This window comes from Cynoglossus semilaevis, chromosome 3 (genome assembly GCF_000523025.1).
Source record: "Cynoglossus semilaevis isolate Cse_v1.0 chromosome 3, Cse_v1.0, whole genome shotgun sequence".
Taxonomy (NCBI): domain Eukaryota; kingdom Metazoa; phylum Chordata; class Actinopteri; order Pleuronectiformes; family Cynoglossidae; genus Cynoglossus; species Cynoglossus semilaevis.
Genome location: NC_024309.1, coordinates 4,283,441 through 4,289,440, shown reverse-complemented (window position 1 = coordinate 4,289,440; position 6,000 = coordinate 4,283,441). Strand labels below are relative to the sequence as shown.

The 6,000-nt window shown below is 38.0% G+C and overlaps 2 protein-coding genes across 3 annotated transcripts in view; one reads left to right on the top strand and one right to left on the bottom strand.

Annotated features, from left to right (window-relative positions):
- Window positions 1-6,000, top strand: part of trpa1b (transient receptor potential cation channel, subfamily A, member 1b) — a 90,936-nt gene that overhangs the window by 32,450 nt on the left and 52,486 nt on the right. The window lies entirely within an intron of this gene.
- kcnb2b (potassium voltage-gated channel subfamily B member 2b) overlaps window positions 1-6,000 on the bottom strand; it is a 79,180-nt gene that overhangs the window by 59,110 nt on the left and 14,070 nt on the right. The window lies entirely within an intron of this gene.

Sequence of the window (6,000 nt, the reverse complement as noted above, 5' to 3'; positions counted from 1 at the left end):
TCATGTTTAATCTAAAGGACAAAGAACCAGAGGGAAATGTGTGTGAGATTTACGAGGCAGACTCTTCCTCACATCCACTCTGAATGGTACTCCACACCCGGAGAATGAATGGAGATTGTACTTTGCATGATACTGCCCATGCAATGTTCTACATGGCTGGCTCCAGTGTGCTGCATTTGCACTCTGACACAGTCATACACAAGCATCAAATGCTTTACACACACGCACACACACGTGCAATCATGTGATCTGCAGGCTGTGTACAGTCCACGTTTCAATCCCAGGCGCTGTGGGGACGAATGAAAAGGCGGTAATTATTGACACCACAGACGTTCAGCTTATCCCACCTCAAACTGCATTTAGATGCATTGCAATGCATTGTGGTACTGACATTTTAATATAAGACTCAAGCTTAACCGTTTGGTGGAAATATATAATTTTCTTCCCGATTGCAGTTTGATTCTTTTTATTTCACGGTTTTGTTGCCTTAATTCACACAAATGTCCTTTGTTACACTGTGAAGCTCAATGACAGTCACATTAACATGAAAATAGTTTTACATTTTAGTGTCCTAAAATTTGTTGTCGATTGTTCCCAATACTGTCTACTGCAGTGATTAAAGGACCAAAAAGCACTTTATTTATTTATTTCATTCTTTAACATGTATCTACTTTGACACAGTCCCTAATAAAATAATCTCGGAGACAGACAGAAGCCAGATCTTCCAGATTGTTAAATCCACAGTAGCCTCTTAGTAACCCTCGCCCTCCAGATTAAGCTGCTGCCCGTCCAACTGTTAGACCAGTCAAACAGAGGGCCTCATTAGCCAGCCTGCCTCTGGTACTGTTTACTGTTAATCTGAAATATGCCAGTGATGCTAATTGATTCACCACCATCGTCGCTCTGTGATTAGGGCGATGACAGGGAGTCGGGACGTCACTGTTGACACTGTAACCAGGCAGTTAATTTCTGTCCTTAGACTCCACAGTCATCAGCCGGGATTAAGGAAGGCAGCCTGTCAGGTCGGGGGTGTGTTGGCCTGTGAGTCAGTCAGTCAGTCAGTCAGCCAGACAAGGAGGTGGGATTTATTTATCCTGACCTTAGTGTTAATCTGTGCAGACAAGACAAACTCAGCCTTACTGTGGGGCCAGATTTATTTGTTGAATTTTTTGTGTGCCTCGTGGGAACGACACTAACACGATCAAGAAGTGTCAATATTCTAAATATTTCAAAGCAATACTTTAATATTTATGCATTTGTTTATGGTGTGTGTGTGTGCTGTCTTTCTACACACACTCCTCTGATATATTGGTAACAACAGCCTGTACATTTGAAGGGCAAGTCGTAAATATAAAAAACAGAGATGGAGCGACTCTCTGGTGAATAAATGTAAGAAAGAAAACAGTTTTAATGTCAAATAAAGTGCCAGAAAAAGTCTGTAAATATAGATCTTTCTGTCTGATTACACTGTTTTCTCAGCATCTGTCTGACAGTGACATGATTTCTCATAGAAATAAACTTGTCCGTGTGTAATGACACCGACACCGAGTTATTTTTATCTTCTCTGATGAATAATCCTCCCGTGATGTCTGTGTTTGCACTGGTGTGTGACTGAATCATAAAAATTAAACACTCAGGGAGCGGGGATATAAAGTTAACACTGTGCCAATTAAGTGCCAGGATTTTTGATGTAAATCAGTGTCACCAGAATTTATGTATTTCACAACTTTAGTGACGCCACGGCCTGTTCTCCTGCAAACGAAGAGATAAGTGGTCTGGTTAATTTAAGGCGGGAACATTTCCATTTATTAAAAACACCCACGTTAAACGTAATTCATACAATATTTGGGGTTTAAACTTTATTAACTCCATAGATCTAAACATGAGGTGAAAGATTCATTTTAGTACCTGCAAAACTGCAAATCTGCAGATTTTCAGTATAATTTAAGTAACAAATACACCAAAAAGTTTTCACTTCCTTCTCATCAAACCCTCAGTTCCCTTCTCTCATATTTTCCCGAGGGAAGTAAAATTGAAAAATGAAGCTGTGCAGCTGCATATGCTTGCATTTATATTTTTTAATTTTTAAAAAAAGTCTCCAGTTTGTCACCCTGCTCCTTGGTATTTTCCGCAGATCACAGATTTCTTTGCAGCCTCCATGGCGACTTATCGTCCCGTCTATGTGTGTCATTTTTATACCACTGTAAAAAGCTCTCCTTATGTATATGGCTTTTGCTCTGTGGTACATAAGAGTATACATACGTCATGTATACAGTACAATATAGTGTTGTGTTAAATTATATCTCCACAATGTTATAAATAACATAATACCAGAAATATAAAAATTTAAAGTAATGTTTTTTGTTTTTTGTTTTTTTTTTCATTTTACATATGTCACACACAGACAATGTAGCCTGAAAAGGTCACCTTGAATAATATGTTGCAGAATTTAAAGAAAAATAGATTAAAAGGCCAGGGTTTCATCCGCTGTGACAAGTGAAGAAAGGGAATAAATGCATATTGAAGTAATAACAGAGGAGATGAATCACGCATTCAAGGGTGGATGAATCACTGCCTTAACCGATTTAATGCTCCACATTATAATCCGCATTAGCCTCTACCCATTCACAAAGCAGCTATATGTTGCCTCTTAATCTGCTGCCGGAGACTAAACAGGAGAGAAGAAAACGCATCTCCATTTTATAAGTTCAATTCTCTGCCTGATCACACACACACTCCTCCTGAGCTTCTGTGAAGGTGGGTTTTTACGTGGTGACACCAGCTGGGTGGTACTAGTTTTTTTTGTTTTTTTTTACATTTGCACCCAAGTGCTGCAGAAATTACTTCTTTTATTTATTTTTATTCTAAGCTTCCTGATGATCTACGTGTGACATAAGATGACACTTATGGCACCATTAGTGCAGTTTTAAAGCCGTATTAGTGCGATGCAGACGGAACCGGCCCAGGCAGAGCAGTGGTTCACACCAGGCGAGGAGAGCAAAGCTGGAAACGTGACAAAGGCCAGCGCTCCTTCTCTTTGTATTAACAGTCATCTATCAACATTAGAATTGTTATTTGCCTTCAGACACCTTATTCATTATGTCGAATAGGAGGAGAAACCAGGGGACACTTAATAGTGCTCCCTGGCCTTTGGATACCGTCATGCTTCTTAAGGGGAATTTATTGCAAAACAAGTGTACTTTAAAAATCCTTAGTTGGGAAAAGGCCAGAAACAGATGCCAGTGTCAGTGTTCGGTCAGTCGGACACTGGGAGTGAACTTCCACTCTCTGTTTATTTGGTGAGGTTTTCTGCAAACAAGCCAGTTTTTACCCCAACCTAAAATCCAACTGTGATCGAGTCAAACGTCTAATATATATCATCACATAATTATCATAATTAATAATTAACAGTCAGAAGTCTAAAATAGTTTAAAATAATGCATTTTTTGGAGAAAAAAGACACAACTATAATAATGAATATTCAATCTAGAATAATGTAGATAATGACATTTTTATTTTATTTATTTTTATTTAATCAAATATTATTTGTTAAATATAATCTGTACCTGTAAAATTAGGCAAAATAGGTCACTACGATAAACATGGAAGTTAATGAAATAAATTTCAAAAGGATACAAAATAATTATATAATTATGACCCTTTTTATTCCATCATATTAATTACGTTATTTCAAAAAAGTCTCATAAGTTTTAATTTGCTTAATTAAAAATAAAAAATAAAGGTTTTAGATATTCTTTTAGCTTTTAAATGATTTTTTATCAATCTTCTTAATCTTCTTTTAATAATGTAAACACAGTGTGTACACAGAGAAGAAAGGAGACAGGAAGGAAGAAGAGGAAGCAACTGTAAAAGATGTTGAAGGTCACAGAAGGACATGAAGAAGTGGAGAAGTAGTTTCCACCTGAGAGATGAGGATAATCAAAGATAGTTATAAAGAGAGTCAACTTAAGAGTGAGTCAGTGAATGTGGATCGCAAACAAGCATAAAAACACAAGCCGAGGGTGTTGTAAAAGAAGAACATCAAACAAACAAAACAAAAAAAAATATGACCAGACGTAAAACTCCAGACGTAAATACACATTATGTGCGGCCTTCGCCCAATATCAACAGAATACAACGGTGAAAACGCAGTGCAGCCACAAAGAGCTCCTCCGCCCCGTGTTTGAATCTCGCACAGAGCAACACACCTTGTACTTTACAATAAAATGAGACAAGTGGGCTTTCAGCTCAGCCGTTAATATCTGAGAGTCATCCTATCGATTGGCAAGGCCTCAGTAAAATGTCAACACTCGACGGTCCAAATACTCTCTGATCCTGCAGCGATGGAGAACTGATTCCTCCTGAGATGGCAGTGACCCGTTACGAGAGCCGCGGCAAGAAAATGTGTGCTGTGATGTGTGTGATGACAGATTTCTACAGAGACCATTATTTTTTTAAACTCTGAAAACTCTCACGCTGGTAGCACTTTTTCATACACCTTAGCGGCTTCACTGCAGCACACACACGCACGCACCAACTTACCAAAGTAAAAATGGAAGTTGGTGCGACAGCTCAGGTATGTCAGATGCTGATCTTTAGGATCGTTGCTTGGTGTCCTGCCAGTACAAAAGGTCACATGGTCACAGTGAGTGCCTCAGGCCTCATTCAACCTCACGCTGGTCAAAATCGTACGGCCGATGACTCTAAGCTGATTACAATTGTGCAATCAGTCTGTCACAGGACTGTATTCAGGGCTTCCTCTGACCTGAGCTGGCACGACTCACAGTTCCAGTTGGCACATTCACTGATATGTTTGACTGATTCACTAATTTCATGACGAGCTTGAATAGAAAGGAAATGAAACGGCAAATGAGTCGACAACCTACAGCTCTTTAATTTACTTCTCGCCAGGGTAAAAGGTTTGAGTAAAGAGTTCCATTTCAAAACAAGTCGGATTTTTTGATCATTTTTTATGCAGGGCTTATAGCAATGGTGTACTTTAGCATATGGGTTATTAACATTGTAGATTTCTGCCCCTACTTTGTGTTTTCTGGACTAGTGTCCAAATTATATCCTGGAAAAAATGATCGAAAGTCAAGGGCAGATCCCCAAACCTCAGATATGTTGAAAAAAAAAAAAAGATTTTCCGTCAATTGAAGTGTAAGGAAAGGTTTGCAGTTCATAAATGCATCACAAGTATTGACAGGGAGTGATGTACTAAGAGTTTAGTTGTAAGCAACTGGACTTCTCAGAACTTTTCGTTCGTTTCGTTCCTTTTCCTCATTTATTGGTTTGACTCTGCTTCTGACCAGACGGAGAATTTTCCCATTTATAATGAAAGCAGTTCTTCATAATTTCACCAGCCACAGATGGGATGAGGCATTCCTCTCCAAAATTTTATTCTCTGCCATGTGCAGTTTCTGAATGGCTTTATACTGAAATTAACAAAAGATGAATTATTTGTCCAGATCGCTACTCAGTTATCGAATTCAGATGAGTAAAGTCAAGCGACAAAACTTTGACATGTTTTGCACTGAGAATCTGCTGGTGTATATATAGTTATGGTGGTGAGTAATATGTTGCGTGTTTGCATATTTTAAGTGGTTTTAAATCCGACTATTTAGAATGGTTGTTTCCAGAATTACAGCTATAGCTTATAGTGTTTGTTTTTTTATTAGAGGCACAGGTTTGAAACTTTACTGTATTTATCTAAAAACTTCACTTGCTTTGCTATAACTCATGTTGTCAGATTTAACCATTTTGCTCAAATTAAGACTAATATATAGGAGTAAAATGACTTGCTCTCAGATCAGTGGTGGTTGTAGGTCTGTAAACAGGGGAAGCTAATTTTAAGGCCATTATTTTAAATATAAATTCTGCACTTCATGCTGAGAGTGAACGGAAATGAAAATAACTAGAGTGAGAAAACAAAACTATTTACAAAAACAAAGAAAGATAGAGCTAGAAGCTGTATTTACATCATGCATATATTCAAATTCT